Here is a 14,409-nt window from a genome sequence, read left to right on the forward strand (position 1 = left end):
ACCCTTGTGCATTGCTGATGGGAATGGAAAATGGTGAAGCCACTGTGAAAAACAGTATGGCAGTTCCTCAAAAAATTAAAGAATTAGGGAATTCCCTGGTGGTCCAGTATTTAGGACTCCGCACTTTCACTGCTGAGGGCCCGGGTTCAATCCCTGGTCAGGGAACTAAGATCCTAAAATCCGTGCAGCACGTCCAAACAAACAAACAAAAGAATTACCATACAATCCAGCAATTCTACTCATGGGTATGTATTCAAAAGAATTGAAAGCAAAGACTTGAACAGATATTTGTACATTCATAGGCGCATTATTCACAATAGCCAAAGATGGAAAAAACACAAATGTCCACTGATGTATGAATGGATAAACAAAACATGAGGGGGTTTTTTGTATATACATTCAATAGAATATGCTTCAGCCTTAAAAATGAAGGAAATTATGACACATGCTACAACATGATGAACCTTAAAGATATTATGCTGAGTGAAATAAGCCAGACACAAAAGGACAAATACTGTATGATTCCATTCATATGAGGTACCTAGAAGAGTCAAATTCATAGAGATAGAAAGTAGAATGGTGGTTGCCAGGGGTAGGGGGAGAGGAGAATGCGGAGGTATTTTTTAATAGATACCGAATCTAACTTTAGGAAGATGAAAAAGTTCTGGAGATGGATGGTGGTGATAGTTTCACAACAATGTGAATGTACTTAATGCCACTGAACTGTACACCTAAAAATAATTAAAGTGGTAAGTGTTATGTATATTTTACAAAAACCAACCAACCAACCAAAAATCCCTCCAAAGCAGAAACCTGATCTTCTCAATCCTCTCCTTAGGATCTTTTAATGATTCCTGTTTACAGTTAGCATGGGCTGCAAGGCCCTGCATGACCTGGCTGGTGTTTACTTTGCCAACCTCATTTTGGGAAGGAAGAAAGGGAGGTCAGGAGCGATAAAGGGAGGAATCAGAGCTGAGATCCAAATCCAGGTCTCCTGACTCTCAATGATATAGTCTGTCTACTGTGATTACCTGCCTCCTATATTTGTAAGTTAAACTTAATCAGCTAATTAACACCTTAGATCGAATAATTTAACAATTGTTTTCCAATGTGATACCTTGCTGAGAATACAGTCCTTACCTACATAATATGATAACTTATACATGAAGAAAGATATCCTGAGCAGGTAGCACTGGAAAATAAAAGCAGAGTGGGGAACTGCAGTCAGTTCTGATTTGTTCTAACTGGGGAAGCAGGGGAAGCTTTACAGAGGAAGGGCTATTAGGACTCAGCAAAGCTTTAAGAAGAAGTAGAATTTCCATGGGTAAAGGATGGTAAAAAGGACACTGAAGGCAGAGGACAGCCAGAGCAAAGACAAGGGAAAATGCATGAGTGGAGAATGCCTGGGAACAGTCAGGTAGATGGAAGGGTGGAGCAGATGGAGTGTAGACTGGAGGGGTGGGAGATGAAGCTGGGGAGGCAGTTCAGGACCTAAAAGGGAGAAGGGAACCCAAAGCCATGATAAGGAAACTGGACTTTAAGAGAAAAGGAGAGTGAGTCACTGCACTGTAGAATCAGAGCCAAGGAACCCCAGGAGTTTTTGGTGGAGAGAAAGGGAAAGGGCAACGTCATGGGCCAAGTACCTGCATCTGAGCATGTGGGGACTTAGGATGGGGAAGGCAGAAAGATGGGGAAGAAAGAGGAAGGTCTCTTCCGGACCTATGCTCAGACAGGGAAATTAAGAGGAGGGGACCAGAGACAGGCGCTAGACAACTGTGGTACTGTTGATGAACTCTCAAGAGTGTAGTTGGCACAGGAAACTATATTAAATATCTTGTGATAAACCATAATAGAAAAGAATATGAAAAAGAATGTGTATATATGTATAACTGAATCACTTTGCTGTACAGCAGAAATTAACACAACATTGTAAATAAACTATACTTCAATAGAATAATTTTTTTTAAAAAGAGTGTAGTTCGAACCTGGAATCAAGAGACCTTAATGAAAAAAGTAACAGAGGTGGGTGGATCCTAGAGGGTTTTGATAAAGATCTTAGATAATTTCCTTATTTTAGAAATTTTAGCTTAAGTCCTTGAAAATTGCACTAATACCTCTGGCTGACTGGCTATCTACAACAGCAGAGTGAATGGAATAAATAAGTAAGATTTTTTAAAGTTCAATGTTTATAGGCATATTTATTTTAAAAGTGACTGAGGACTTCCCTGGTGGCACAGTGGTCAAGAATCTGCCTGCCAACGCAGGGGACACAGGTTCGAGCCCTGTGACTGAGGACTTCCCTGGTGGCACAGTGGTCAAGAATCTGCCTGCCAACGCAGGGGACACAGGTTCGAGCCCTGGTCCGGGAAGATCCCACATGCTGCAGAGCAACTAAGCCCTTGCGCCACATTACTGAGCCTGCATGCCACATCTATTGAGGCTGCATGCTGCAACTACTGAAGCCTGCGTGCCTAGAGCCTGTGCTCTGCAACAAGAGAAGCCATTGCAATGAGAAGTCCGCACACTGTAATGAAGAGTAGCCCCCGCTCGCCGCAACTAGAGAAAGCCCACATGTAGTAACAAAAACCTAATGCAACCAAAAAAATTTTTTTTAATAAATAAATAAATAAAATAAAAAATGACTGAATTAGAAGACATTAAATAATGTTGATACACACCAGGAAGGGATTAGGCAAGGAAAGGCATGTTATTTCACCACAAGAAATAAAGACCATAGTTAGACGTTAATGACCAGCCAAAGATTTAGGTCTCGTGGTAGTTTTCCTAGCTCCAGAGGATCATTATGGTGGAAACTTCTTTATGGTACTTAGCTGACATAAACAGATGGCAGTTGGAGAATTTTACTCTGTGACCCCAATGTAGTGTTAAAAAGAAAGAACTCTTTTAACAAGTCTGGTGTGTTAGGAGGGAAGGCACAAAAATCCAAAATGGTTTGGTGATACTGAAAATCCTATCAAGTAAGAGGGCATAGTGAAGCTCCAAGAGGGCAGAGAGCTCTGTAGCCCCATCCGCTAGAAAGCGACCAGCACACAGAAACATTCAGTGAGTATTGTGAAAGAATGGGTGGATGCACAGGTGTGGATTCTTGCCTTTGATTTAACTTAGAAGATCTCCAGCAGTGAGCCACAAAGCTCTGAGCTTGGTCCTGAGCTGTTATGTTCTTTTGATTGAAGAAATACAAAGTATGCTTACCAAAGAGCTATCAATAATTAGGGCTGGCGAGTAATACGCTGGCCTTAGAAGAAAATTCCCTGTCAAGTGACTACTTAAATCAGAATTTGAGTAAATATCTGTAAGTTGTGCTATAAATAGATTTCTACATGACTTCTCACCTGAGATGCCTTCTAACTTTCAAGTTCCCCGATAATGATTATGTTACTCCTTATACTTAAGTGCCTGCAAACGTTCCCTATTGCCTATCTACGTAACAATTTCCTCTTTGCAATGCCCTGCTTACTTTGATCCTACTCTCCTTTTTTTTTCAGCACTTTTTTCTTTTCAGCACTTTTGAAAAGCTTTTTCTCATCCCACACAGAGGCCGTGCCTGTTCTACTTCAGTGGTTAAAAGTTTAAATAACGTAAGTGTTGGATTTAGAAGGAACTGGCTCTGAATTCCAGATCCACCACTTGCTGTGGGGCTTTTGATAAATTACCTGACTTCTTTCAGCTTTAGTTTTATCATAAAATGGCGATGATGATGATGATGATGTGTTTTCTGAGGATTAATAAAGATCATATGGAAGTTCCCAGGACTGTGTCTGATACTTAGTTCTGTCATCTTACTTCTTCACGGATTTTTTCCCCTTCTGTCAGGACGATACTATTCACTGCCTAATTGCTTTTGAATTGTTTCACATGTTTTCATTTTAGCATTACTACTAGATTGTTATGAAATCCTGGAGTCTGTAAGCAGGGTCCAAAAAGTTTGACCTCCCGTACCTGTAGTACTTGTCTATAAAATGAGACAGCTGGACCAAATAATCCTTTTATCTATGAATTCTGTTATTTCAATATGCCTTTTGTATCCCTGAGGTGGCCTGCACAGTCTGACACATAACTATTTGTTAACTATTTGATTGACTAAAATCTCTTTGTTGTTACTTCTCTCTTTTCTATTTACAGTAGTCATAATATAGTAGTATTAGGATCAATATAGTAGGATCAACTAGGATAATGTATATGAAAGTAATTTTAAAATTTGAAGTCGTAATTATATGTGTGTATATAAATTATATATTTTTATATATTATATGTATACATAAGCAGTACATAATATATATAAACTACCATCTATATATATCTGTATATAAATATATGTAAATATATAGATATAGCTAGCTAGCTAGCTAGCTAGATAGATGATGTGATAGCTGTAATAGTAGAAAGAATAGTGGTAATAGGACCATCCATGATTTGAGGCAATTCTAATTTATTTACCAGTATAAGACTGAGGCTGGACTTATGTGACCCCAGGCCCAGCTTATGCTTGTCCAGGGTGATTCTCTGACAGCAGAGAGGTCCCATGTCATTGGGAAATTATTATTTATTAGTTTTACAGCGCATTGTACACAGAATCCATGCTCTGTGTTAGTCAAAGTGAAGAAAATAAAGCTGAGTCAGGCATGATCCCAATCTGGTGAAGGAGACCGCTAATATGAAGTTATCACCATAATATTTTACTCCTGAGAGATATTAAGCAAGGGAGATTTTTCTCCTGCTGCCTCTTCTCTTCAAGCCTTTAATCTTGCTGGCCCCTTACTTCTCTCCTTTACCCTCTCTGCTTTATACCTGGCAATTCCTATTTATTCTTTTGTTTTAATTAATCTATTAATCTATTTATTTTTGGCTGTGTCGGGTCTTCATTGCTGCACGCGGGCTTTCTCTAGTTGCAGTGAACGGGGACTACTCTTCCTTGTGGTGCGCGGACTTCTCATTGTGGTGGCTTTTCTTGTTGCAGAGCACGGGCTCTGTGTGTGCAGGCTTCAGTAGTTGCGGCACGCAGGCTCAGTAGTTGTGGCTCACGGGCTCTATAGCGCAGGCTCAAGAGTTGTGGCACACAGGCTTTGTTGCTCCGTGGCATGTGGGATCTTCCCAGACCAGGTATCAAACCTGTGTCCCCTGCATTGGCAGGTGGATTCTTAACCACTGCACCACCAGGGAAGTCCTTCCTATTTATTCTTTAAGACTCAGTTCAGGTACACAATGCTTCCACTCCCCCCATACCTTACCATCACATTACTAAAGGCCTCTTTATAGCAGTTCCTTTTAGCTAGTACATCATGTTCAGCAATCAAGAAAAATTAAAAGGCATATTAAAAAGCAAAAAAAAAAACAAACCGCAATTTGAAGAGATAGCGCAAGCATCGAAACCAGACATCTAACCAGAGTTGTTAGAATGATCGGACCTGGAATTTAGAACAACTATGATTAATGTACTAAGGACTCTAAGGGATAAAGTAGACAGCATGCAAGAACAGATGGGTAATGTAAGAAAAGAGATGGAAATTCTAAGAAAGAATCAAAAATAAATGCTAGAGATCAAAAACACTGTAACAGAAATGAAGAATGTCTTTCATGGCTTATTAGTAGACTGGTCATGGCTGAGGAAAGAAACTCTGAGCTTGAGGACGTATCAATAGAAGTCTCCAAAACTGAAGAGCACAGAGAATAAAGATTGAAAAAAACAGAATAGGATATCCAAGGACTGTAGGACAACTACAAAAAGTATAAGATATGCATAATGGAAATAACAAAAAGAGAAGAAATCGAGAAAGGAACAAGAGGAATATTTGAAACAATAATGACTCAGAATTTCTCCAAATTAATGTCAGACACAAAATCACAGATCCAGGGAGATTGGAGAACAACGAGAAATATAGATGTAAAAAACCTACACCTAGGCATAGCATTTTCAAACTACAGAAAACCAAAGATAAAGAAAAATGCAAACTCCTAGAAAATAACATAGAAGAAAAACCTAGATGATCTTTTAGATATTAATACAACGCCAAGGGACTTCCCTGGTGGTGCAGTGGTTAAGAATCCGCCTGCCAATGCAGGGGACATGGGTTTGAGCCCTGGTCCGGGAAGATCCCACATGCCGCAGAGCAACTAAGCCCGTGCACCACAACTACTGAGCCTGCGCTCTAGAGCCTGTGAGCCACAACTACTGAGCCTGCATGCTGCAACTACTGAAGCCTGCACACCTAGAGCCCATGCTCCACAGCAAAAGAAGCCACCGCAATGAGAAGCCCGTGCACCACAACGAAGAGTAGCCCCCACTCACCGCAGCTAGAGAAAGCAATGAAGACCCAACGCAGCCAAAAATAAATGACTAAATAAATTTTTAAAAAAATACACAGCCAAAAATAAATGACTAAATAAATTTAAAAAAATACAATGCCAAAGGCACAGTCCATGAGGGAAATAATTGATAAACTGGACTCCATTAAAATAAAAACTTCTGTACCACAAAAGACAATGTCAAAAGACTAAAAAGACAAGCCACAGAATGGGAGAGAATATTTGCAAAAGACATCTGATAAAGGACTGTTATCCTAAATATATAAAGAACTTTTAAAACTCAACAATAAAGAAACAAACAACCTGATTTTAAAAATGGGCCAAAGTCCTTAACAGATTCCTTACCAAAGAAAATATACAGACGGCAAATATGCATATGAAAAAATGCTCCACATCATACATCATTAGGGAATTGCAAATAAAACAACGAGACTATCACTACATACCTATTAAAATAGTCAAAATCCAGGACTTCCTAGTGGTCCAGTGGTTAAGACTCTGAGCTTCTACTGCGGGTTGCATCTCTGGTGGGGGTAGTTCTGCATGCTGAACTGTGCGATCAAAAAAAAAAAAAAAAAAAAGTCAAAATCCAGAACACCGACAACATCAAGTGCTGAGAAGAATATGCCATTGGCTGGTGGGAATGCTAAATGGTTTAGCCACTTTGGAAGACCATTTGGTGGTTTCTTCAAAACTAAACATACTCTTACCATATAACCCAGCAATCATGCTTCTTGGTATTTACCCAAATGAGTTGAAAACCTAGGTCCACATGAACACCTGCACATGGATGTTTAAGGCAGCTTCGTTCATAATAGCCAGAACTTGGAAGCAACCAATATATTCTTCAAAAGGCAAATGGTATATCCATTCAATAGAATATTGTTTATCACTGAAAAGCAATGAGCTATCAAGCCATGAAAAGACATGGAGGAATCTTAAATGCATGTTACTAAGTAAAAGAAGCTAATCTGAAAAGGCCATATGCTGTATGATTCCAACTACATGATGTTTGGAGAAGGCAAAACTATGGCGGCATTAAAAAAAAAGACAGTGGTTGCCAGGGTTTGGAGAGGGAGCGGGTAGGGAGGAATAGGTGGAACACAGAGAAATTTTAGGGCAGTGAAAACACTGTGTGATATTGTAATGTTGGATACATATCATTATACATTTGTCCAAACCCACAGAAAGTACAATACCAAGAGTAAACCCTAATGCAATTTATGGACTTTGGGTAATTATGATGTGTCAGTGTAGGTTCATCAACTAGGGGCAGGACGTAGAGAATGGACTTGAGGACATGGGGAGGGGGAAGGGTAAGCTGGGATGAAGTGAGAGTGGCATGGACTTATATATACTAACAAATGTAAAATAGATGGCTAGTGGGAAGCAGCCGCATAGCACAAGGAGATCAGCTCCGTGCTTTGTGACCACCTAGAGGGGTGGGATAGGGAGGGTGGGAGTGAGACACAAGAGGGAGGAGATATGGGGATATATGTATATGTATAGCTGATTCACTTTGTTATAAAGCAGAAACTAACACACCATTGTGAAGCAATTACACTCCAATAAAGATGTTAAAAAAATAATAATAAATAAATTAAAAATTTTTAAATGTAGGTTCATCAATTGTAACAAATGTACCATCCTGTTATAGTAGGGGAGGCTGTCCATGTGGGTGGGCAAGAGGTATATGGGAAATCTCTATACCTTCTTCTCATTTTGCTGTGAACCTAAAAGTGCTCTTTAAAAATTGTCTTAAAAAAAATTCAGATCAGGCATCATTTTCTCCTAGACACCTTTTCTAACCACCCCACCTCCTCCTTCCACTTCTTAGAACATTCAATTCTCTCCTCTATCATTGTGTATTGTATTAGAATCATTTGTCCTCACTATCACTAGATAGTGAGTTCCTTGAGGAGAGAAATGTTACCTTACTCATTTTTCTCCCCATTGTTTAGCAGAGTGCCTGACACATAAGTAAGAATTAAATAAATATCTACTGAAATGAAAAGAAATTCAGTGGGCCTAAGATGACTTTGTCAATTACTTGGACATTGCCTTTAAGAATATCCAGCTTTTTAAAACATACAAGAAGATGCAAGAAACTGTCTGCCAGAACTAATTTGGATGATGCCCGGTTACCTCCTGTGTTCCAACTTCCCACTGCACTGCAGCCTTTTAGGATTCCAGGTGCTGATTCCTATTCTTGACCTCGCTTCCACCATCTGCTCGCCTCAGCTTTAACGGTCTTCTTTCTTGAGACCTGAAAATTAACCTTGACTATTCATCCATCAAATATTTACCAAAAAATATTTATTATGCCTGGCACTTCCTGGTACTGGGGTTACAAGCAAACAAGGCTCCTACCCCAGAAGAACTCATTTAGTCAGGGAGAGAGACTTGTAAACACATGGGTAAGAGAAAGGTAGACATTGTGATAGAAACAGCCATGGACTATTGGCACTCAGAACTCAGGGTTTTATCTTGAGAGAGACCCTAAAAATCCATGATATAAGGATTTGTCATTTTTAATGAGGTGGAAATTTGAATGAAACTATCTTGAAGGTTGGTGGGCAATGAAAGCAAAGCACTTAGCCAGATGTCTAGACGGGGTGTGTATTTTGGCCTGGCATTGAGGTTCTTAACTCCTTCTCAAGCACATTGTTACATTCATTACAGATATCAAGCTGATTGTTTAAATTTTTCAGGTACATTTAATCAGAGAGTAAATGCTATTGTAGGGTTCCCAAAAATGGGGTGTTCTCTAAGACCTCAGAAAAATGTTCTTATGAATGTGAAGGATATATGTACTTAAGGATAAATTTATTAAATATATAGACCTGTACAATGAAAGTTACAAAATTTGCTGAGAAAAATTAAAGATGATCTAAAATGATGGCACAATAAACAGTATTCATGAATCAGAAGAGTCAATGTTGTTTTCAGTTCTCCCCTAAATATGTATTCAATGTATTCCAGTCAAAATTTCAAAAGGCTTTTTGTAGAAATCAAGAACATGATTCTAAAATTTATATGGAGGGAATATCCTGGCAGTCCAGTGGTTAGGACTCAGTGCTTTCACTGCTGGGGAGCCTGGGGTTCAATCCCTGGTGGGGGAACTAATATCCCACAAGCCACACAGCATAGCCAAAATTAATTAATTAAATAAAATTTATATGGAAATGCAAAGGACCTAGGATAGTCAAAACAATTCTGAAGAAGACAGCTAGAAGACTTACACTATCTGATTTCAAGAGTAACTATATAGTTACAGAAATTGTGATAGTCTGGTATTGATATAAAGATAGACATAAATATAAATGGAACAGAATATAAGTCCAAAATTGACCCACACATATATAGCCAATTGTCTTACAATACAGCAGCCAAGATGTCAATAATTCAATGGAGCACTTACCTGGTGGCGCAGTGGTTAAGAATCCACCTGCCAATACAGAGGACACGAGTTCAAGCCCTGGTCCGGGAAGATCCCACATGCCGCAGAGCAACTAAGCCTGCAAGCCACAACTAGTGAGCCTGTGCGGCACAACTACTGAAGCCCATGCACCTAGAGCCCGTGCTCCGCAACAAGAGAAGCCACCGCAACGAGAAGCCCGCGCATCGCAATGAAGAAAAGCCCCCGCTCGCCGAGAAAGCCCATGCGCAGCAACAAAGACCTAACGTAGCCAAAAATAAATAAACAAATAAATAAATTGCGCCGGAACAATTAGACATCCATATGCACAACAATTAACTTTGTTCTTTACTTCACACTATACACAAAAATTACCTTAAAAAGGATTACTAACTGAAATGTAAAACTTAAAGATATAAAACTTCTAGGAGAAAACATGGGAGAAACTCTATTGTATTGATAACTAATAGTAAAGATTTCTTAAATAGAACACAAAAAATAACACACCATAAATGAAAGAGAATGATAAACTGTATTTTACCAAAGTTAAAAACTTCTGTTCTTCAGAAGATACTGTAGAGAATTCCCTGGTGGTCCAGTTAAGATCCTGCATGACGAGTGGCATGGCCAAAAAACAAAACAAAAATTTAAAAAAAAGCAAACAAAAAGACACTGTTAAGAAAATGAAAACACAAGCCACAGATTGGGAGAAAAAAATGTCTGAAATAAATGTATTGACAAAGAACTTTTGTTCTGAATATAGAAGAACTTTTACGACTCAGTAATAAGAAAAATAACCTAATATTTTTTAATGGGCAAAAGAGTTGAACAGGCACTTTGCAAAAGAAGATATATAAATGGCCAAAAAGAATATGAAAAGATGCTTAATATCATCAGGGAAATGCAAATTAAAACCACCATAAGATATCATAACAACTAGAATGGCTAAAGTTTTTTTAATTGATAATATTGTGTATTGCCAAGGATACAGAGCAATTGGAACTCTCACAGTCTGCTGATGGGGGTGTAAAATGATAAGCCACTTTGGAAAACAGATGGGAAGTTTACTATAATGCTAAACATACACTTGTCCTATGACTCAGCATTTCCAGTCCTAGGTCCAAGAGATCCAAAAAGGAAAACACATGTCCACACAAAGATTTCTACATGAACTTCCATCCTCATTTTATTTATAATAAGCAAAACCAGAAACAACCCAAATGTCCATTAACTATTGACTGGATAAACAAATTGTAGAATATCCATCAACAGAACACTACTTGGCAAAAAAAAGGAGTGAACTATGTACTGGTACACACAACAACATGGATGAATCTTAACATATCATGTTAACAGGAAGAAACCAGAAACAAAAGTTGACTCTACTCTATGATTCTATTTATTGAAATTGTAGAAAAAGCAAAACTAAAGTGACAGAAAGCGGATCAATGTTTGGTCATGTCAAAATGACTCAGGAGCCAACTTGAATGGGATTATTTTGGGGCAATCTGGTTATCAATAAGAAAAATAATTGCAATGAATGAAACATATCAAATGTGTTTCAATCCATGAGTTTATAATGATATTAAACCCCCCCCCCCCACACACACACACAGTTAAAAAAATATAAGAATATGACAAATTAACAATTTTCAGTTGGGAAGACAAAAATGTTGTTATATAATATGTTCTTTTTTTTTTTAATAGATCTTTATTGGAGTATAATTGCTTCACAATACTGTTAGTTTCTGCTGTACAACAAAGTGAATCAGCCATACGCATACACATGTCCCCATATCCCCTCCCTCCTGAGCCTCCCTCCCACCCTCCCTATCCCACCCCTCTAGGTCATCGCAAAGCAAGAAGCTGATCTCCCTGTGCTATGCTGCTGCTTCCCACTAGCCAACTATTTTACATTCGGTAGTGTATATATGTCGATGCTACTCTCACTTCATCCCAGCTTCCCTCTCCCACCCCATGTCCTCAAGTCCATGCTCTATGTCTACATCTTTATTCCTGCCCTGCAACTAGGTTCATCAGTACCAATTTTTTTTTTTTTTAGATTTGATATATATGCGTTAGCATACGGTATTTGTTTTTCGCTTTTTGACTTACTTCACTCTGTATGACAGACTCTAGGTCCATCCACCTCACTACAAATAACTCAATTTTGTTTCTTTTTACTGCTGAGTAATATTCCATTGTCTTTACATTATTTCTAACAATATCTTGACCTGACCACAAAGATCTTAAAATTGAGAAATAAAATACTTACTGACCATATGGTTACTGATTGAAATAAATCGAGGCAAATGAAAATGTGTTAATTTGTAAGAATGGGAGTGAAAAAAATTTTTCCTGTTGAAACATTTCTTAATGTTGTTTTAACAATAAATAAAACTCTGAAACTTTTTCTATAAACCATCAGACCTTGCATTCTACCCACAGAAATTCCCTGAATTCACACTGTGTGTCCATTCTCAGTCCACATAGCTTTTCTTCCTTCTTTTCATATCTGAAATGCCAGGTCCCCTGAAGTCTCCCAGTTTAATTACTGTAAGTGATGAAATGTCAAACAGTCTCCTAAATTCCAGGCCACTTGGGTGGTGTTTTGACACTCATTCTCAACGTCCTAGGTTTACATTTGATCATGTTTACGTTACACCAATCAGTCCATAGACCTTTTGTCAGGGTTTCTATATTTCCTCCCTTTGGGTTAGCATGCAGTCATGAGCGAAACCAGAAAGAATCCGGATGGAATCATTAAACCCATCATCATTAATGGAAAGACAACTTGAAGAGCAAGCTCTCCTGATAGCTTTCAGTCAATTTGTCTCATAGTCAGAAAACAGCTATTTTTACCTATCACCAGCTGTATGGTGATATGGAAAACTGTATGGAAAACACAGACCCTGAATGGGGCCCAGGGGAAGGGGAGGTTGTGTGTGGGAAGTGAGGAGTGAGATAGCGTTGTATGCCCCAGAATTATGTTCCTGCAAGGAACTGAGGGGATAGTGGAGGCTTAGAGCTAAAAAGAACCTCAGCAATGACCTAGTCCATCCCTTTCACCTTACACATTAAGAAACAAAGGCTCAAAGAAGTAAAGTGAGCAATAGCCTTCAGAGAAGAACCCAGGGTACCCTGAAGCTTAGTTTAGGGTCCTTTCCACTCTACCGCCTGCATTGTTTAAATGAAATATTTAGAAAGCTAAAACAGACATATTAGGAGACAACATCAATAAATTTCAGGGTTCGGTGACATTCAGATTTTGCCAAAACACTAAAAACTGCCTGAGCCACAGAGGTATTCAAATATTAGCAGAGGCTAATTTAACCAGCTCTAGTGTTCCCTGGGGCACACTTCCCTTGTTTATGTTTATTAATTAAAAAGTTGAAAACAAGTAAGTATAAAGATAGTTCATAGGTTCCACATAGGCACAAATTCAACGCTTGATCATTCATTCCTGGTTGAGCAATACTTAATGAGTGTCTGCTATGCATCAGGCAGCATGCCAGGTGCTGGGAATCCACACAACAAGGTCTCTGCTCCCTCAGAGCTTAGAGTATAGCAGGGAAGACAGTGTATTGAAGTAGTAATTACATTAAAGTGTGTTGAGTGTTAAAACTGAAGAAATTCAGGAGCCTATGGATTTATCCCTGGAGACTAATTCAAGCTGCATCATTTGAGTTCCCCAAACACAAATTCTTTTTGATAAAACATTTAAAGCAACAAACATTTACCTGCTGGTGTGCCATAAATTGTGTGAACATCTGCACGAGAATTCCGAGGTAAATTAGCGTTTTATAGGTGGACAAATTATTTTGGATTATATACGTCTGATAAATGTAGTACTATTTGACAGTACAGGTCACCTGAAAAATAATTTGACATATCTTAAAACTTTAGGCTTCCAGGTTTTCACAGTAATTCTTAACGGGTTTTGTCTGCAAAACCGACCCCCCTGATCATTTTCAGAACTCTGGAAGGCTCTACCAATTCAGACAAGGGTCTTAACGAATCCTATACATTTTTAAAGGGCCAGCTCAGGGCCCTGCTCCACCAAACGTTTTCATAGCCTGCGTACATCTTTTGCCCCTCCTCTCTGTTATAGATTCCGCATTTATATAGGATTTAGCAATCATCTTTTTAATATTAACTGTATGTGTATATATATATATATATATATATATATATATATATATATATATATATGTCTTCCCCGAAACTGGATGGATCTCTAAGGAAAAGACTGTCTCTCCATCCCCCTATAGTATCACCTTAAGAGGTGGTCATCCAAAATCCATACATTCATCATAAACAGAAATTCCACCCATAAATGTAAGGGACTGCCTCATTAACCTTGGGGCCCTATTTCCCTCCCACTGGCAGCAATCTGGTTTATTCCATGGGGTGGAGGAGGAAGCCAGGTTGGCGGGGTGGGAAGGGAATGGCGTCAGTGCGAGGTCACAGCACATTGTCCCGAATGCCATCTCCACACTACGGTGACATGAACGCAGGACTGAGGGATGCAGCCGTAGGAAAGGTAGAGGCCCAAGTCACGCAGACTACATGCAAAACGAGGGCAGGATAGAGAACAAAGCGTGGAACCTTGCGGGGCGTGTCAGGACACCTGGGCGCCGGCAGCGAGCTCCTGCAGAAAGAAAGTG

At 39.0% G+C, this 14,409-nt stretch overlaps 1 long non-coding RNA gene across 1 annotated transcript in view; it reads right to left on the reverse strand.

The window, feature by feature from the left end:
• The window catches only part of LOC307190329, a 44,770-nt gene extending 30,377 nt beyond the window's left edge, over positions 1–14,393 (reverse strand). The window contains exons 1-3 of the long non-coding RNA XR_013829463.1: positions 14,351–14,393; positions 13,483–13,614; positions 6,771–6,875 (exon numbers count right to left, since the gene is read on the reverse strand). This is a non-coding gene — a long non-coding RNA (uncharacterized lncRNA). The remainder of the gene's footprint in view (positions 1–6,770; positions 6,876–13,482; positions 13,615–14,350) is intronic.
• Between the last annotated feature and the right edge of the window lie 16 nt (positions 14,394–14,409).

This window comes from Stenella coeruleoalba (assembly GCF_951394435.1).
Source record: "Stenella coeruleoalba genome assembly, chromosome: 8".
Taxonomy (NCBI): Eukaryota; Metazoa; Chordata; class Mammalia; order Artiodactyla; family Delphinidae; genus Stenella; species Stenella coeruleoalba.